General features: G+C 36.2%; 1 protein-coding gene across 1 annotated transcript in view; it reads left to right on the top strand.

Annotated features, from left to right (window-relative positions):
- The window catches only part of LOC115418093 (putative tyrosine-protein phosphatase auxilin), a 247,364-nt gene that overhangs the window by 43,194 nt on the left and 184,933 nt on the right, over nucleotides 1–19,237 (top strand). The gene's annotated exons all lie outside the window — the stretch shown is intronic.

The following is a 19,237-nucleotide window of genomic DNA, read 5'->3' as shown; positions in this document are numbered from 1 at the left end:
CTGAACCCAACTGTCGGCAGTCTCAGAATCTGCGAATGTCCCCATGCACTGGGGCGCTTTAAAGGAGGGGTAAACGTGACAAATTCATGGGGGGGGGGCATAGAGCAGTGGAGGGGGTCCACAGGTTAGAAGTTGTGAAAATTTTGTGTAAGAGAGGAATAGAACCAGGGAGTTGGATGTTTAAAGTATGTAAAGTTTCACTTTCATTTCACGCCAGCGTTAGTTACGTTAGTTATGGACCACACCTCCATGTATATAACTGCCCCCCCCCCTTTCTTTTTTTTTTCAGTTTTTTTGACAAATCGCACCCTGTGTACCCTGTTTTTAAATGTTTTTTATGTTTTTTTTCTGTATAAACCTTAACCCTAACCCTTGAAAAATAAAATTCTATTAAAAAAAAAAAAAAATAGACTGAGAGTACGACACCACTTACCTGTAAAATAGAGTTACGGCTGCAGAAACATACCGGTACATTAAGCTGGATTTACTGCACGGGTCATAACAGCGCCCACTGAATGTTTTCCCCCATTTGTTACCGTCAGGACTTTATGACCATTACACTTTTACCATATTTGAGTATTTACACTCATGGATGGTGTGAATTAGTGGATCATTCACACATTAACCCACAGAAAAACACCAGACTCACCGGCCTGTGGACTAAAACTACCATATCATTTATTTCCTGACATATGGCGTCCAGATCAGCGGTGCACCTTTAGATTTATCTGTACTGTGGGGAGGGAGGGTGTGATGACGTGGGCAGACAGGGTCCAGACGCCCCAGAAAAGCCGCCTCTGAAGAGATTTATGTTTGTTTGCACAGAGAGTCTCTGTAGCCTTCAGTCGAAGCGAAGACCTTCGGTGTGTGATCCCAGAGCACACACAGACTCGCACACAAACGCACAAGACGTTTGATTTATTGTCAAATTCCACGACTTGTCTCCGTCATCGTGACTGTCTCCTTTTTCTTTCGGCTGATTCTTTTTATTTATCCGCTGTTTGATCTCGTGATCCGTACAGTGATGTTTATAAAAAGGAGCATGACGGGAACAAAAAGACCCAGATTTGGGAGTAGATGTCAAATCCAGCTCTCCTTTTTAGAACTGTCTAAAAGTCAGTTGTATAGAGATTTTGAAAGTTTATACAGTGGACTGAGTGTGTTTAGGCACAGTTTTCTCAGGTTTTTTAGGGTAACCAGTGGGATATGGCCTACAACTGAAAATCAGAACATACAGTCGCGGAAAAAATTATTACTCAAAAGGAATATTTGTCTCAGAGCTACCACATCTACTTTAAAACACTGTCGGCGCATAACAATACATTCCCTTTACAGGTTCTATCTAGTGGAAGATTTATAAATCTGTTGTGTAAGTGTATATAAACCAATATATTCAGCAGCGGAAAAAAATATTAGGCCGTCAAAAGTCATCAGAAACAATGGTTATGCATTCCTATGTGTATCGTGACTAAAACAGACAGAAAAGAAAACATGGAATGCCTAAAAGCACTGTTTTTGTCAGTGCAATGCCATAGATATTGATGTAAGAACTGAAGTGATTTTGGTTATTATCAAGAAAACATGGAAAATAGATAGATATCAGCTCTGAAATTAAACTACTATGAGCTATTTTTGTTGTTATCATTATATTTGTCCAAACAAATCCACCTTTAGTTGTACCAGGCATTAAAATGAACAAGAAATGGAAGAAAACAAGGGGTGGTCTAATAATTTTTTTCGCGACTGTACTATATACCATGACCAAATATAAGAAACCGGATCAGAATGACCTGTTTAAGGCCCAGTTTACACAACAATGCTCTCAGGTGAAAATGTCAAAATATTTGATCAGATGTGCCTTTCGTTTAGAGGGTAACTGTTGTTGGAGGTTGAAAACGCAAGAAAGTGAAACCACCTTCCAGAGTGGAAGTCTTAAAAACGATCCACTCTTGTGTCATCGTCTAAAGCAGTAGTTTCCAACCTTTTTTGTCTTATGACCCCATTTTAACATCACAAATTTCTGGCGACCCCAGACATTCAAAACGGAGACATTTTTTTGCTTGAAGTAATTTGTTTTCGATCATGTAATAGTTTGTTATACTATGTTGCAAATAAACGTTTATTTTAGATGACATTTAGTCTATATAATGTATATTATTATGGACGGAGGCAGAAAAGCCAGGTGTAGATTACTGCACAAAGTGAGAATTTGATTTTCCTTGGTCAGGATATGTACAGTCAGTCCAGCTTGGATTTACAAGGCTGACAATTAAAACTGAACAAACAAGAACTCAAACTATGAATTATGAAAGAGCTGCAGCATCTGAAACTGACCACAATGAACATTTGACAGATCAACAGTACCACAGTGCTGCAGTTTCAGACTCAGTTTGTCATGTCTTTTATGGATTGGGATTGTCTCTGTCAACTCACCATATATTTTTTATTAATACGTTTTTTTTTTTTTTTAATCATTTTTATCAATTACTAGAAATTCCAGGGGACCCCACGGTTGAAAACCACTGCCTTAGGTGATGTTGTTTATGTTCTTTGGGAGTTCTTCTTTGTTCCTGCCATAACGTAACAACAATAATGTGTTTTTGCCTTCGGGCCAGTTCATGGTAATTATTTTTCCTGAATGAATCTCACCCAGAAAACCAACTGCATCTCAGTTTCCTCTATTACACAGGTGTCAAACACATGGCCTGGGGGCCAAATCCAGCCCCTGGGATGAATTTGTGAAATGTAAAAATTACACTTAAGATATTAACAATCGAGGATGTTCATTCTAAAGTGGGTCAGACCAGTAAAATCCTATCATAATATCCTATAAATAATGAAAAAAAGCTATTTTTTTCTTTTTGTTTTAGTGTCAAAAAAGTAAAATTACACAAAATGTTTACATTTACAGACTAGCTTTTCACAAAAAATATGAACATCCTGAAATGTCTTAAGAGAAATATGTAGTATTTTAACAATATTCTGCCTTTTCTGAAATGTTTTGTGTATCTGTAGACCCACTGTGATCTGTAAGTTGGGATGCATATGTATAAATGATAAACTGAGGTGTAATATTGTTAAAATTACACTTATTTTTAGCTTACTGGCTGACAGGCTGTAAGCGATTGTCGTCATGCGGCGTCCGTCAGTGTCGGCGTCCGTTACAAAAATTTCAATCGTTGTTTCAATCAAAACTACAATTCTGATTGACTTCAAACTTGGTATACAGCTTCTTTATGATGATGTCAACAAAAGTTAGTGAAATTATTTGGATCCGGATCTGATTCTGGATTAGGGGCAACTTTGAAAAATTTCCCCATTATAAGAGATAGGAAGTGGATAGATGCAATAACTCTCAGTAAATGTAAATGATATCCAGTGTAAATTTCTACAGTCCAGCCCTGATGGGGAGATGACCAAAACATAATGGCCACATGCTGATCAGGATCTTCTTCTGGATCCAGGAACTTACGGAAAATTTAACATGAGCTCTTATGGGGAAAAAATTTCTGTCGTCTTCTTCTCCCAAACTCCAGTTCTGATTGACTTCAAACTTGGTATACAGCTTCTGTATGATGACGTCAACACAAGGTATTGAAATTATTTGGATCCGGATCTGATTCTGGATTTGGTGCAACTTTCAAAAATTTTCCCATTATAACAGATAGGAAGTGGATTGATCCAGTAAATCAGTATCAATGATATCAAGTTGGAATTTGAATTTTTTTACAGATCTGATTGGAATATGACCAAAACATGGGCTATTTCTGTAATAGAATAAATACACATAACTGGGGATAATAAATGGCATCTGGATACATTTCCCAAAGCTTTTAATTTGGCCAATAAGCTACAGGGCCATTGGTCCTATTTTTTTCTTAAGAATTTTCAGGTTTTTCATATTTGTTTATGTTACGTTCAAGTACTGTAGCTGTAGCTGTAAACATTTTAATTACGGAATTTTACTTTTTTCACTCAAAAACATAAAGAAAACATTGGAGTTGATATTATTTCCAAGTTCTTACCCTATTATTTACATTATTTTACTGCTCTGGCCCACTTTATTTCATATTAGGCTGTGCGTGACCCCTGAACTAAAATGAGTTTGACGCCCCTGTTCTATTAACAGATCAGGAGGTCAAATTTGAGGGTTGAAAAGGTTGAAAGGTTGAAAAACACTGCTCTAACTCTTGCGTCTTTTGTCATTTCTGTCGCTTCAGAACCAGACACGGGGTCACAAGCGGGAGTATCCTCAGTTGGCGGTGCAGGAAGTGACATCATCGGACGGCGCCTACATCGGGCAGCACTCCCAAGGCCTGGGCGGTCAGTACGCCGACTACTTTAAGAGGAAGAGGCTCTAGTATCAACCAAACCACCTTAAAGCCTAACGCTTAGAGAGGGAGCCGCTCACAGTCCGGCGTCTCCTGGATGTCACAGCTCCCTCTAGTGGCCTTTCTGTGGCGGCCATTTTGCATCCCTTCAAGTAGGTGTTGAGTTTTGTAGAATTTCGGGTTGCAAATGGCGCAAAGTGAAAGCAAGCCATAGTGCTCTTTGATATTGGCACTTGTGTAAACACTTAAACACAAACATAGTGTTGCTTTTGTCCTGTTCAAGCCTTAACTCTTTATCCTAAACTGTTGTTTCTCAGCCAGTGTGTGTGTCCACTGTACAAAATATCACCTTGTACATTTTTTTTTTTTTTCTAGTGTAATGTAAACTACAGAGTGTCGTATGTGTACGTAGAAGCTGCTTTCCTATTCGCTGCCAGGCTCAGATCTGCCTCGAGGCTGATCTTACGGTCATCTCCCGTCTAGTGTTTTCCCTCCTCGCGCTTTGATTCGTCGGTCCCACTCACATCCGTTTGTTCCCGCTTCAGTGTTTTGTCTTTGGTTTTTTTCTCTCGTTTCCTTTCATCGGCCCGGTTTCTCCTTTTATATCTGTGGCGTTTGGAGTGCTAGCTCGTGCGTCGTCCACCGGTGTGTGTGTGTGTATGTGTGTGTTTGTCGTTCCGTGTGTTGTCGATATGCTGTATCCGTAGGAAGTGTCAGCCATTTCAATCCCAACGTTGGGAGCACATCAGGAAAAAAAAAAACGGGGCCTGAAACAATCAAAGCCCTTAATTGTGGTGATTCACAATAGCTTCCCTCAGTTGAGTTTGCTTTTAACAGCCAACGAATGGACCTTTCTTCTAAAGACTGGACGAACAAAATAAAGGCTGGTGTATATACCGTGTAAAACAGAATATATAAAGCCATGCATAACATACAATATCATATATAATGGATATTCTAGTGGCTCTTTTGCCAGCGTTTTGTTTGACATGAATGAAAGGAAAACATTTACGATGTCTTTTGAGTTTTTTTTATTTCAATCTGAACTGTTATATATTTGTAATATAATACTATTTCAAGGCAACTGAAGTCACTTATTGAACTGAATTGTATGAATTTTAATGTAATTATCTGGTTTGGCTGCCATTATTTTAATATTAAGCCAAATGTTAGGGCACAGCTCTCTCCTCTTCTCTCCATTCAGTTCAGAATGTAGAATTTTTTTGTGTGTGTTGCATAATAGTTTTTTCCACAATATCTTTTTAGACGTTTTATAATTTTCCAGAATCAAACTTTTTTTTGCTCATGCAACTAACTGTGCATGTCTTTTTCACGAGGTGCAAACAATCACTTGCATCTTAATTTCCTAATATAAATCTATGTTGATATTAGGGCTGCACGATTCTGGCAAAAATGTGAATCACGATTTTTTTTTTTTTTTTTTTTTGCTTAGAATTGACATCACGATTCTCTGGCATGATTTTTTTCACCAAATGTTTATTGCACCGCTGTCAAGGAAAATGGGTTCTTTTACCTCTGGTTCGCGTCTTTTATATCACTCCGCAAGTAGTCCGGTCACTTATGGTCCCGGTTGCTAAGCGACGTCAGCTGATCTGTGAAAGTTTACAGTGCAAAGAAACTTCCAAGCCGGCACAATGGAATTTTTTAATGTAAATTTTTTGGAGACTTTTGATTCTTGGTTAAAGGCCGAGTTATCCTCACCGGCAAAGAAAAGAAAAGGAGAAGAAGAAGTGAAAGTAACGAGATACTTGGATCTGGATGACAGAAAAGAAGACCGACATGAGATTAACACCGCCGAATGCGAATCTTTATCGGGCACCAGTTAATTTTTCATTCATTTCACTCTCTTTACCGCAGACGTTCCTCTGCTGTACTTCACTCTTTCCTCACTCAACGACTCACGTGTTGTAAAGACGCTTTACCATTGGTTGAGGGAGGAGGAGGCGGTGTTTCTGCGTTTGTGGGCATTTGTTTGTAACGCAGCCCGTGAAATAAAACGCTTAAGAATCGTCCGTGTTTAGAAATGAGATGTGTGAATCGAGATCGCGATCTTTTAACGATTAATTGTGCAGCCCTAGTTAATATTATGCAGAGCTTCGAATTTATTTGACAGTTAAATAAATAAATAAATAAAAATCACTTTGCTGTCTTGGACTAATCCTGTTTTTATTACAACAGTTAATAATATAAATGCAAAGGCTGTGAAGTGAGTAAGTGAAGGCTTTGATTTGCGTTTATCCCAGAGGAGAGGGCTTCATATTTTAATACAACAGCTCGGACATTTGGTTTGTGACGTGCACAGGCCTCTTGTCTTAAACCAGCCGGCAATAACAAAGACTCCTACTACTGTAGAAAGTTGAATGTATGACGTTTATTTTCTGGTGTAAACGGTTTAAAAAAAAAAAAAAACAAAAAAAAAACGCAGGATTTAACTTCTTCTATGTACAGCAAATGCACATACTCATGTTTGGTAAAGGCTTTGTACGTGTGAGTCATTGTATTCTGCTCGGAACTCTCTGATTCTGTATCATCCATCGAGCAGAGCGGTGTTTGCATCGCCATGGCAACTAAGCTCGCACACTGTGAAAACCAATAATAGGTAAGATAAGATAATGTGTACACTTTAGTTGAGTGGATTTCCATCAGTGGGATACCTTTGCATGTAAACAGTAATGGAAGAGCGGTGAGGGAGGCGTATATGTCCGCAGGTACCATTATTACATCCTGATAAAATGACTTTCTTCTAAACTAGAGGCAATATATACATATACATATACATATACATATATATCTAGTCCTGCATGCTTTTTACATACACAGATGTGCACACGGCTCTTTCCGTTATCCATTATCCTCTTTGTCGACACGCTCCGTCTGCTCTTCATCCAATTACGTTTCCCGACTCGATTTCACTCGTACGTGTCTGAAGGTGTCGTATGTCTCACTTTCAGCCTGCAGAGAATTATATGTAACATCTGACTGTAACATATTTCATCCATAAAACAAAAGGAACAATTACAAATGGGTTCTTCCAGTTCGCAGGCTTCATTTATGTACAAAGCGTAAGTGTGTCAAATGTCCGGAGCGTCATGATGTTCCTAAATCTAAACGCCATAGGGTTCATTCCTGTTCTGCATGCTTTTCTCTATTCATAGTTGATTGGCCTTTTGTTTCCGTTGGCTTTAATGCATCTGATAAAAGTGGCTGCTGGAGGCTGATGTGTTGGAGGGCTTTCATTTTTGTGTTTTCTGTCTTTTCAAGTCTGTGCGCAAGAGAAAAAAGGGTCTAGTTTTACTGACAACGGTAGAGTCCACAGGGTGTATTGAATATTTATCTGTCAGACATAGATTAATAGGAAACTGATTAGATATTTTTGTAGCTTTTATTATTTTATCGCTCCTAAAACAGTTTGAAGAGGCAGCATAAATTACAGTAGTGGAAAAAAGTTTTCAGATACCCTAAAAATATACACAGTCTTAAATATTTTCATGAAATACATGCAGAAAAATCTTTTTTTTTTTTTTTTTTTTTTTTTTTATAGTTAACAAAAAACAAATGCACTGCAAAAATCCAAATCTTACTAAGTGTATTTTTCTAATTTCTGGTCAAAATATCTCATCACACTTAAAATAAGACATAATCACTTAAAGAGGAACTTTTCAGTGAGATATAAGAACTTATTTTTAGACAATAGATCTGGAAAATCTTATTTCAAGAAATCTTACCAAGACAATTTTCACTTGTTCCATTGGCAGGTTTTTTTTTTTGCTTAATTTAAGATTTTTTTTTAATTTAATTTTATTTTTTTGCTTAGTTTAAGATACTTTTGCTTAGTACACGATTTTGGTTTTTTTTTGCTTAATTCAAGATTTTTTTTTGCTTAGTTTAAGATTTTTTTTGCTTAATTCAAGATTTTTTTGCTCAGTTTAAGATACTTTTGCTTAGTTCAAGATTTTTTTTTTTGCTTAGTTTAAGATACTTTTGCTTAGTACAAGATTTTTTTTGCTTAATTCAAGATTTTTTTTTTGCTTAGTTTAAGATACTTTTGCTTAGTACAAGATTTTTTTTTTTTTTTTGCTTAATTCAAGATTTTTTTTTGCTTAGTTTAAGATTTTTTTTTTTTTTGCTTAATTCAAGATTTTTTTGCTCAGTTTAAGATACTTTTGCTTCGTACAAGATTTTTTTTTTTTTGCTTAATTCAAGATTTTTTTTTTTGCTTAGTTTAAGATTTTTTTTTGCTTAATTCAAGATTTTTTTTACTTAGTTTAAGATTTTTTTTGCTTAATTCAAGATTTTTTTGCTCAGTTTAAGATACTTTGGCTCAGTACAAGACTTTTTTTTTGCTTAATTCAAGATATTTTTGCTTAGTTCAAGATTTTTTTGCTTCATTCAAGCAAAAAAATCTGCCAATGCAACAAGTGAAAATTATCTTGGTAAGATTTCTTGAAATAAGATTTTCAAGATCTACTGTCTAAAAATCAGTTCTTATATCTCACTGAAAAGTTCCTCTTTAGGTGATTATGTCTTATTTTAAGTGTGATGAGATATTTTGACTAGAAATGAGAAAAATACACTTGGTAAGATTTAGATTTTTGCAGTGTTGGGCTGGACTGGACTGGAGCCACGCTTTGATTTGCTTCTTGGTGTGAGTGGATAAAAGTCGCCGGGTTGGACTCTGGTGTTTTCTTCCCACCAGGTGATCGCCCTCACCTCCAACCTTTCCAACAGGCAGCGCTCTGCACAGACACAAACGCCTGTCTGTGTTTGTGTGTGTTTGTGCTAAGATCACACAGATCTGTGTTGAGGAGGTGAACAGCTGAGGCAGCAGACTTCAGAAACACCGTCTGCTTGTTTGTTTTCCCGTCTGCCTACCTGCGCGTCGCTCTTCCTGATGCTGTGTTTTCCAGTCTGACTGTCTGCCATTATAGATTTAACTTCTACTGTCAGCCACGTCTGAATTATTTTAGCGGCGTTGTAACAGTCGCGTCAGCCTTTTTCTGCATTACGTCTCGTTCACTCTGAAGCTTTTACTGCGTGCGTTACGGTATCAGTCTGCTGATGTTAATACCGTGACGCCACAGCTGAGTAAGCACAAAACGTATTTACACCAAACTCAAGTCAAGACTTAAGGAGAAGTTTTAGGAGAAAGCAAATCTGAGGGAAAATTAAAAACATTTTAACCCAGTGTTTTTCAAGCTTGGGGTCGGGACCCCACGTGGGGTCGCCTGGAATTCAAATGGGGTCGCCTGAAATTTCTAGTAATTGATTAAAACAAACAAACAAACAAAAAAAAAATACTAATAAAAAAATATGGTAAGCGATAGAGACACACCTAGTCCATAAAAGACAAACTGTGAGTCTGAAACTGAAGCACTGTGGTACTATTTATCTTTGAAATGTTCATTGTGATCGGTTTCAGATGCTGCAGCTCTTTCATTACACTGGTCAACAACAAATTTGTTTAAGTTTTTTGAGCTGATTTAGGATAATTTTGGTGTGCTGAATCCAAAAATCACATTCATTTTGCTCAATCAGGTCAACTTTCTGAACTATGCTACATATTGGCTTTTTAACATTTTTGCTTACATTTATGGGCATTTTCACATCATATGATACAAAATTCTTTCATATTTCTTGCAATAAATGAGTTCTGAAGATTTTACTTTTGCCAATTTATGATTAATGTTTTTTTTAATATTACAGGTGAATGAAATGGCTTGGACTAGAAGATCTTGCAAAAATAAGCCTGACGTATTTTGCTACATCTGCGGTGAATACACCATTGTACCTAACAGGAATCAAGTCACAAGTTTCATAAAGTGTGCTTACCAATCTTATTTTGGTATTAATTATTATATTTTGTGAGAAGATCAAATTTTTCAAAATCAAATTAGCAAAAAAACCCTGACCTGATTGAGAAAAACAGATGTCATTTTTGGATTTAGCGGTGCAAAATGGTCCTAATTCAGGTGAAAAAACCCAGACAACTTGCAAAAAACATTTTTTTGTAACCCAGTGTTATTCATAGTTTGAGTTCTTTTTGTTCAGTATTAATTGTCAGCCTTGTAAATCCAAGCTGGACTGACTGTACATATCCTGACCAAGGAAAATAAAATACTCACTTTGTGCAGTAATCTACACCTGGCTTTACTGCCTCCGTCCATAATAATATACATTATAGAGATTAAATGTTATCTAAAATTAACGTTTATTTGCAACATAGTATAGCAAACTATTACATGATCAAAAACAAATTAATTTTAGCAAAAAAAAAAAAGTCTCCGCTTTGAATGTCTGGGGTTGACAGAAATTTGTGATGTTAAAATGGGGTCACGAGCCAAAAAAGGTTGAAAAACACTGTTTTAACCAGTTTGACCTCTTTACATGCAAACACAGACCAGCAAGTTAACCTCACTTTTTTTACACTCATGTACAGGAATGTGTAAATTGTTATTTTACCACTAAAATTGAATTCTGTTATTTTAACCCTTTCATGCATAGGTCACTACAGTGGACAGTTCTTCTCCAGCTGTTCTCTTGTATATTCATGGGTTTTGTTGTTTTAGTTCCATATCAGCCAACATAGTGGACACTTATGCATCATCCCATCATACACCGACATTCATACCATTACTGTAAATGTGCAGTTCTTGATAAACCTTATCTTCAGTGACATGTTTGAAAGTAAATCAATTGTTATTTGTTAGACAAAAGGTTTTTTTTTGCATATTATCTCCATGAAGTGAGTAATTACTAGCATTAGAATATGTTAGAATATGAGAAGACATTAGAGTAGCAGCATTAAAAATTTCATTGTTTTCATATCACTTTCTGATATTGGGTTTTAAACATGTTTCTTGACTTCAAAAATTAAATGCATGGATATTTTTGTAACTCCATAGAAAAAAAAGACTCGATCACATTGTTTTTTTCATGGCTAAGAAGGAATAAAAATACTAAAAAAATAAATCTTGACTCAAGTTCTCACAGTTCATGCATGAAAGGGTTAATTTTTCTTGCTGCTGCAGATGCCGTCAGTACAGACTAACTGCAATCCATGCTGCTTTTATCAAACCAATACAGCTCCCAAAAGAGAAATCCAACTTCCTGTTTTTGTGAAGTGCTAAACAATTAGTGAATGTTATGGAGAAACTGGTACATTTGCATGATTAAAGGTCATATTCTTAATGTAGCATAATTTTCAGTCAGATCCATTGCTACAGGAAGTCTTTACGTGTCGCTTATTTCAGTAAGAGTTTGATTTAAAACATCTTTCGGTAACACTTTACTTGAAGGTCTAGTTTATAATGCATTAAGTGCACATTCATAAGACATCATGCATTTATAATGCATTTTAAGTCATTACAACAGTTTATGATCATGTGCAACAACTTATACCAAGGTTAATAAAGTATTATAATCATATTGGAAGGATGTGGCCCCTGTACTGAAGTGAGTGTGACACCCCTGGTCTAGTTGTTTGTTAAATAAACTACAATTCCAAAAGTCCAACACAACACAACAGAGGTTAAAGCTTGAATTTGACCTGATCTGAATATGCTGGAAAAAATCCAAATCTTACCAAGTGTATTTTTCTCATTTCTAGTCAAAATATCTCATCACACTTAAAATAAGACATAATCACCTGAAGAGGAACTTTTCAGTCAGATATAAGAACTTATTTTTAGACGACAGATCTTGAAAATCTTATTTCAAGAAATCTTACCAAGATAATTTTCACATTGGCACATATTTTTTGCCTGAATTAAGATTCACTTTTTTTTTTTTTTTTTACTTAATTCAAGCAAAAAAAATCTGCCAATGGAACAAGTGAAAATTATCTTCTAAGATTTCTTGAAATAAGATTTTTTCTGTGACTGTACATTCGCTCATTAACAGACCCCTACGTCACCCAAATATCCTTAATCGGAGCCTGTGTCGATACTTGTAGTCGTGTGTTTGTGCAGGTGTAGCTCTGTAGGAATGTATTTCTGGTGGTGGTGGGGGGGTGAAGGAAAGAAAAGGAAAAGAGAAAGAGGAAAGAAGGGGGAAAACAACTCCAGCTGCCTTCAGCCTGTAGGGATTTTTTTTTTTTCTTTTTTTTTTTTTTTGTGTGTGTGTCTTGTCTGCTCGCCCAGTGTGGAGTTGGTTCTGTCTGTCAGACTGCTGCATGTTGCACGTACCTGTAGAGCTGTCAAACACACACTCTGAAAATGTCTGCTCTATGCTTTTGTATCTGTAATTTATGGACTCTCTCTCCCAGACCTGCTTCTGCTGCTTTTACACCGCCATCCAAATCTATACGAACGCATTATCGCTCATATTTCTCCGCTTCTTTTCTTTTCTGTGGCATAAATTATCTAGCCTCTATAATAACCACCCCAGTGTGTGTGTGTGTGTGTATTTTTACCACATGTTGTCATTTTGTCCCCATCGATTAACATCCAAGTGCTCATATATGGACGCACAAGGTCACATTTGGCTCCGACTGCAATGGTTTTGTGCACAATAATCCCAAAAAACTAAACGAAATCTGCACCAATTACAGTTAAAGGATAAAGCTTTACATTATTATTATTTATTTATTTAATTTTTTTTTTTTTTTTTTTTTAGTATTGTCATCAAATCCAGAAATGCATTGTCTGCTCTTGACACAAAACCTAAGCTCATTTGTTCATATTACAGATACGCATCTGTTCAATTGGCTCCAAGTTAAAAAAAAATCTCACATTTAATTATTTATTTGCTAAAACAGCTTGGTTCTGTTTTTTTTTTTTTTTTTTTTTTTAAGAAAACATTGCTTTTGCTGTGGATTAATATGCATTTACTGCTATAGTGCGATTATGGCAGGATGATGATGTAGAGCTGAGTTTCATTGTAATGTGTCTATAGTTCAAAGGATTAAGCTACATTAGACTCACAAAGACACTGGATTTTCATGGATTTGCTGACATTAAGAAAAACACGACGTGAGTGAAATGAATTCAACCTGTTGGATTAAGTGAGCCGACGTCAGCTGCGTCCCACCTCTTTGTGCTTGATAAAAAGTGATGAAAAGCTCCGATTAATACCAGATTTATCACCCAGAATGCCGAGCTCCCACCCCCAGTGGACGGTCAGGAGCTTCAGGAAATCCGTTTTTAAGCAGAGATTGATTGAGTCGGTGGGTGTTTGTGTTTGAGCGGTCGTCGGGTTCATTTTTAGCAAAACGATCGATGAAAACACCCAGCAGGAGGTAAATAATGGAAGCCAAATGTTTGTTCACCTTGCATCGCTTTGTGCCCCGCACTGACATCTGAGTAAAAGTCTTAAGTTTTACCTTTTGTAGGTATGAGTTTAGTTTAGAAACCCTATATTTTCCCCAAAATATGTTGTCATGCTCAGCATTTATTTGCAGAAAAATGACACAAAATACTTAGAATAGTGCAAAGAAGTAGTTTTTAATGTTTTAACTGGGTTAAAACACATGCATAGACATGATGACACCAGCTGGATCGATGCTAAAATAAGCTAAAATACGTGCGAGGGGCGGGGTTTGTTGTCCCTGGTACCACTGGTTACATTACACTGGGTTACAAAAATGTTTTTTACAAGTTGTCTAGGTTTTTTCAACTGAATTAGGACCATTTTGCACCGCTAAATCCAAAAATGACATCTGTTTTTCTCAATCAGGTCAGGGTTTTTTTGCTAATTTGATTTTGAAAAATTTGATCTTCTCACAAAATATAATAATTAATACCAAAATAAGATTGGTAAGCACACTTTATGAAACTTGTGACTTGATTCCTGTTAGGTACAATGGTGTATTCACCGCAGATGTAGCAGAATACATCAGGCTTATTTTTGCAAGATCTTCTAGTCGAAGCCATTTCATTCACCTGTAATATTAAAAAAACATTAATCATAAATTGGCAAAAGTAAAATCTTCAGAACTCGTTTATTGCAAGAAATATGAAAGAATTTTGTATCATATGATGTGAAAATGCCCATAAATGTAAGCAAAAATGTTAAAAAGCCAATATGTAGCATAGTTCCAAAAGTTGACCTGATTGAGCAAAATTAATGTGATTTTTGGATTCAGCACACCAAAATGATCCTAAATCAGCTCAAAAAACTTAAACAATAAATTTGTTGTTGACCAGTGTAATTATAGTATGAATATGGAACCATATGTTCATTCATCAGTACGTCTGGTGTTGCTCTCATTTTCCTTAATTATGGTCAATTTGAGAAATATTTGTACAAAATCTTTATTTGGAATATCATTCGGACATAAATTTATAATTTCATGTGTGGAGTAGTGTTATAGAATTAATTACTATTAAGTGTGTTTGGTAGTTTGATGCTGAATGAATGTGACCTCTATGCTATCCACTAGACCTATTTTTCATGAGCAAACTGCCAAAAAACTGCAAAAAATATACTGTACTTTCCGGACTATAACCTGCAGCCACCCCGTCTCCAACATCTCACCATCGATTCATTGATGCCAAGCGTACGTGCAGCAGCTCTATTTCCTTCTTCGTCAGCTGGATCGATCGTTAGCCCAGAAAACTTAAATTAGCAGCATCATTTTAGAGCCGTGGGTTCACAGTGTGTGGAAAAAAGTAGAGGTTTATAGACCGGAAAGTACAGTACCCCCCCCCCCCCCCCAAAGAAATTCACTCCTACTTATGTATTAGTTTTTCTCAAAAGGATTTTTTTTAACCCTCCAGTATCCAGGTGCGCCTTTTAGGCACACTTTGCACTTCTTTTTAAAAAACTTCATATTATTTTTCACAATTTAAATAAGATTAGAATTCAAAAGTTGTTCATTTTTGCGTGATCTTTAAAATTCTGGCCACCAACTAAAATGTGCACATTGTAAACAAAAGAAAATTACAAGACTAGCATCTGTCTCCCAAGTGTGCCTAAAACGCACTGTTTCTTCCATTTGATATGTATGATTAGGGCTGACCTTGATTTACAAAAATAAAATCAAATTAGAGCAGAAAAATAAATGAATATATAATATTTAAAAGTTTGATTTATAGGTGTGCATTTTACGCACACTTGGTGACAGATGCTAGTATTTTTGAACATTTGACCTAGCGCCAAAAATAATAATACAAATTAACCGATGTTGGAGTTAATCATTGACATATGCCAGGATGAAAAAATCAAATAATATGTGATCCACTTTTTATGTAGTATATAGAAAAAAAATATTTTTGTGTGTTTTTTGCATTCAAAAAATGGTTTGTTTACATCACAAACATGGCATTTAAAGGGTTAAAAAATGTGACAATTATTGCATATTTGGTATTTTTATTTACGGCTCAAGTTGATAAAATAGGGGCGACACGGTGGTGCAGTGGTTAGCACTCGTGCCTCACAGCAAGAAGGTCCTGGGTTCGATTCCAACACCAGTTGACGGGGGGTGGGACCTTTCTGTGTGGAGTTTGCATGTTCTCCCCGTGTCTGCGTGGGTTCTCTCCGGGTACTCTGGCTTCCTCCCACCATCCAAAGACATGCACTAATAGGTTAATTGGTTAATCTAAATTGCCCATAGGTGTGAATGTGAGAGTGATTGTTTGTCTCTATATGTTCAGCCCTGCGATGAACTGGCGACTTGTCCAGGGCGTACCCCGCCTTCGCCCCTATGTAGCTGGGATAGGCTCCAAGCGACCCCCGTGACCCTAGTGAGGATAAAGCGGGTTCAGAAAATGAATGAATGAATTGATGAAATAGAATAAAGTGTAGAAGAATTAAAAACAAACTGTATGAATTTTTTTTTTTTTGACATTATTCCACAAGTGTGCCAAAATGGCACACTTGGTGCTTAGTAAGGGCCTTTTTGGACGGGATACCGCAGGGTTAATGCAGGGTCAGTAATGTAATCCAACTAGTAACTTATTCCAAGTAGCAGTGGATCTACAAAAGCACAAAGTATTTAATAACAGGCTTAATATTGTTTAAAAAGTTCAATTATTTACAAGTTATGATATTATTTTATTATTCTGACCCATGTGGAGTCACTTTGGGTTGTATGTGTCCTCTGAACTATTTTAACACCTTTCACCGTTAATATTTTAAGTGTAATTTTTGCACTTTTTAAATTCATCCCATGGGCCTGACTGGACCCTCTTGCGGCCCATTTTGGCCCACGGTCCATATGTTTGACACCCCTGTTGTACATTCTTCAAGGCAGACACTTCCAGAGCTGGGACACTGCACAAAAACATCTTCACAGTGTTTACGTTTTTTCCATAATCTCTCCAGAAACAAGCTTTCTTTGGGTCACTGTAATTGCACCTGTTGCTTTGTGTGTAATTAATATTTTTTTTTATATTATCTTTTTTTTTTTTTCTTTCTGCTTCTATCTTTCAGAGCTGATAGCTCCTTTTGTCCCTTTCCCTTCACCTTGGCTTCCTCCAGGTGTTGTTTTTGCCATTTTAAACACTTTAAAAACATCGATTTCACCTTCATACCATGTGCGTAAAACCGCCTCCCTCAGTTTCAGTAGAAGTTCAGTCAGTTTTGTCATTGATAAAAACACAAAAAAAAAGTGTAATCAAAAAAAATGTCAGGCCTGTTTTTATTTTTGGGCATGTTGTGCTGTCGTCTCTGCTACTCCTGAGCGTCGAGCCTTTATCATTTTCTCTTCCGATGGTGGAAAAAAAAAAAAAAAAAGTGAAAAATCTTCTTTGCTATTTTCCGTGCCACCAACTAGATGTGACGTCCTCATCTCGATGATTGTATGAAAAGGAGCCTGGTTCCTTGAAAACAAACAATAGCACAAAGAAAATCCTGCGCGTACACAAGCTGGAAGCGTTCTTGAACCTCGTGATCTTTTAAGTGTTGTTAAATTAGCACGAAACCGCTGCAGTTTACACCATGGAGAGTTCAGAATCTGCAAGGACGGCTTGTGTTTTTGTTTTTTGGTTTGTTTTTTATCCGATTTTTGACGTGAAACTGCAGCTGTCATTTCTGCAGTTGCTTTTTTTTTTTTTTCTCTACAGTTCGTTTGTGTAGGAACAGATACTTTCTCCGTGCAGTTCAGTCGTGGTTCTTCGTTGACGGACTCTTTTAATCACTTCAGGTTAACGTCCACCTGTTTCTGTTGATGTAAATGAAGCCTCGTTGTGTATCCTGCATAATAATCTGAGTCAGTGTGAGACTGGACCTGCAATAGTGAGTGAGTGTGTGTATGTGTGTGTGTGTATGTGTTGATCACAAAGCTTTGCAATACTGAAGTATTTCTGATTTTCTGGAACTTTGTAATGGCTGTAGATAAATATAGATTTGCTGTGCTTATCGCTTTGTAAACAGTTTGCTTTAAAAGTATGTGGATCTTTTTTCTGAACCTGAAATATACTGTAGATTTTGCTAAATTTTATATCACACTGACATTGATATTGTTTTAATGTGAATAAGGTATTTCTAGAGCAATTTTAGCATGCCTACTTATTGTAATATATAGAATATAATGTTTTCAGTAGTTAATAATAATAATATTGCATTTGGACTGACACAGAACACAGCAAACATTGATTTTATTTATTTTTTCATTGTGTATTTATGGATACTTTACCTTCCATAAGTCATACTTTCGTCTTATTTTTTGAAAAATATATATTTCTTTTCTCTTATTTTGAGCAGAAGGAATTGTCTTTTACATTCCTAAATAAAATGTGGACTGAAGCGCAACTTTTTCCTCTCGACAGTCCTTTTTTTTTTGTCGTCTCTCTGCAAACGTTCACAGCAAAAGCCAAATATCTGTCTGTATATCCATGCATTTCTATGGTTACATGGTTCATGTTGACTAATCTGACTTCAAAACTGACAAAAAAAAACAAAAAAAACACACCCTCTGCTCAAACCATCTGGCATATACATAGTTAAAATACACTTTTATAAACTTTCTGGAGTACAGGACAGTAAAATGTTACATGTAAAATGCATTAACATAATTATATATGGTTTTTTTTATGACAGAAATTGCTTCGTAAAGTGAAAAATAACAAACATGAAATGCCATTTGAATAATCACTGGGTTGTTTTCTTACTTCAAACCGTGAAGTCGATCTGAAGTCCTGCCATACATCGTCCTGTAACTCTGACAAATGGCTCGTTTTCTTACATGTGAAGTATTCAGACAGTTTGTACGACATGACATCTGTGGCTCTGACAGACGTGGACCAAAGGGAAGCTACAAACACTGGAGGAACAGTGAACTTCTACTGCCCCCAGCTGTCTTTCACAGGTACTTTCCATAAAAATCTCCATTTCCAAGTGAAACAAGTGCTGTGTGTTGGAGGAATCGACTGTGATTATTATCAACATGCGTGTGAGTTCTGCTAAAGTCGACGCCACGTTATTTTACAAACCGGTCGAAAGAGACGTGATCCTCAAATCCACAAGAGCAAAAGGAAAGAAAAAAACTGCTGCAAAATAAACAGATTCTCTTTTCTAGTGACGACTAAAGTGACGTAAACTCCCCGTCTCCTGTTGGTGTTTATTACAAACTGAAATACAGTGGAACCTCACATGACCAGTTTAATTTGTTTAATTTGACCGTGCTTGTTTTGCAAATTAATGTTCCCAAATTGAAAAGAATTGAAATATAATTAATCCGTTCCAGCCCAAGAAATACCCTAAAACCGTTTTTTTAAGGGTTTTAAAACAGGAAAAGTGCATTTAGAAAGAAAATAAGAATTATAAAAACAAATAAAATGGTATTTACCCTTAAGGTAAGAGGAAGAGAAGGAGGATTCTTATTATTGTTTTTATTCAGTTTTATTTGGTATTGGTTTGTTCTTATTAGTTGTTTTTAATTGTACAGCTTTTTATGTTTTTAATCTCTTCTTGTATTTTATTTTATTCAGGTTTTATCTATTCTTCTG

Source organism: Sphaeramia orbicularis, chromosome 4 (assembly GCF_902148855.1).
Source record: "Sphaeramia orbicularis chromosome 4, fSphaOr1.1, whole genome shotgun sequence".
NCBI lineage: Eukaryota > Metazoa > Chordata > Actinopteri > Kurtiformes > Apogonidae > Sphaeramia > Sphaeramia orbicularis.
The sequence above is the reverse complement of the archived record's forward strand: the minus strand, read 5'-3'. Positions and strand labels throughout refer to the sequence as shown.